Genomic DNA, 1963 nt, shown 5'->3' with positions numbered 1-1963 from the left:
AAATTTTTTTTGTGTTCGTTCTTCTATTGAAGAAAACATGTGTCGATACATTCACATTTTGCTGGAAGAAACAAAAGCCTCTCTCTCTCTCTCTCTCTCTCTCTCTCTCTCTCTCACTCTGTGTGTGTGTGTGTGTGTGTGTGTGTGTGTGTGTGTGTGTGTGTGTGTGTGTGTGTGTGCACTTTACAACTTGATAAATATAAACTATCTACATGACGTGGTCTTCTTTCTCAGCAGATCATTATTTGTGCCTCACTCGAACTGATTTTTTTTTCTGTTCTTTTTGTTTTCCTTCTCGCACAGCTAGACAGATGTATCTTCTTTCACATACACGTTTTCAGTTATCAGTCACGTTTTATGCCACAGTTTCTGACACAAACACTCTTCATGTCAAAGGATAATGCCAAGCACACACACACACACACACACACACACACACACACACACACACACACACACACACGCTGTCATTTTCTTAGTGGCAGGCTTTATGCAGCCAATTCAAAATACTCTGCTTTTGTCCGTAAGGTTCTGCAAGCAACACACACACACACACACACACACACACACACACACACACACACACACACACACACACACTAATATACGTAAACGATGCATAGGAAGAGCGAATAGGATGTGTGTGTGTGTGTGTGTATGTACGTATGAGTGGGAATGGGTGTGGGAGGGGTGTGGGGCGGGGTTCACAGCTGACAGTGAGGTGGTTTGGATGGAGATGCATCTGTTCATGCTTTTCGGTTTTCTCGGTCTTTTTCATGAATGGTCGTGTTTTTTGTGGGGGGGGGAGGGGGGGGGGGGAGAGGGGGGTTTATAATGTAGTATTGTAGCTAAGGGCTATTACTTATAGAAAAAGACCCCAACAAAACGAAATCGCTATATCAACATTCAAATGTCGCACGACACAGAACTCGAATCTGAGAGAACTGGAACACTCTGTGGTGTGACGTGTGTCAAAGTTTATGGCGCAGTTGCGTGCTGCGAGTCTTGGCTGAATCGTATAATCTCTTCGTTGAGAGAGAGAGAGAGAGAGAGACAGAGAGACAGAGAGACAGACAGTGACAGAGAGACAGAGACAGAGACTGAGACAGAGACAGAGACAGAGAGAGGCAGAGAGAGACAGATAGACAAAGACAGAGAGAAAGAAACACAGAGACACAGAGAGAAAGAGAGGCAGAGAGAGAGAGAGACCAACAGAGAAAGAGAGAGAGGCACACAGAGAGACAGACAGAGAGACAGATAGACAGACACACATGCACAGAGAGAGAGAGGCACAGAGAGAGAGAGAGAGCGATGGAGAAAGACAGACAGACACAGGCACAGAGAGACAGAGAGGGATACAGAGAGAGAGAGATAGAGAGAGAGACAGAGACAGAGAGAGAGAGAGAGCGACAGAGACAGAGAGAGGCAGACAGACAGACAGACGCACAGAAAGAGAAAGAGCCTGTGTGTATTTATCGGCACACGAACCACTCGAGCACTGTGACACTGAAGCAGTGATTATGTGGCGGTCTGGCGTTGGTTCGTTTGGCTGAAAGAAGAGAACGGTTGAGATCGGTTCGGGTGTGTGTGTGTGTGTGTGTGTGCGTGCGTGTGCGTGTGTGTGTATGTGTGTGTGTGTGAGTGCGTGCGTGCGTGCGTGTGTGTGTGTGGAGGGGGGGGGGGGGGTTGTACACACACACACACACACACACACTCATGTATATTTATACCCTTGCCCTTGCCTGAAGAAGCTGTTTATTTATACAGCGAAAATTTGCTGCTTCTTAAAGAGATGCCAAGTGTACTGTTGTTGATATTTTCATATATATATATATATATATATATATATATATATATATATATATATATATATATATATATATGTGTGTGTGTGTGTGTGTGTGTGTGAAACTCAGAAATAACTTTCTGAAGGCAGCAGTCAGTAGATGGGTGGTCACCCGCA

This window comes from Babylonia areolata, chromosome 18 (assembly GCF_041734735.1).
Source record: "Babylonia areolata isolate BAREFJ2019XMU chromosome 18, ASM4173473v1, whole genome shotgun sequence".
Taxonomy (NCBI): domain Eukaryota; kingdom Metazoa; phylum Mollusca; class Gastropoda; order Neogastropoda; family Buccinidae; genus Babylonia; species Babylonia areolata.
This window is presented reverse-complemented; position numbering follows the sequence as displayed.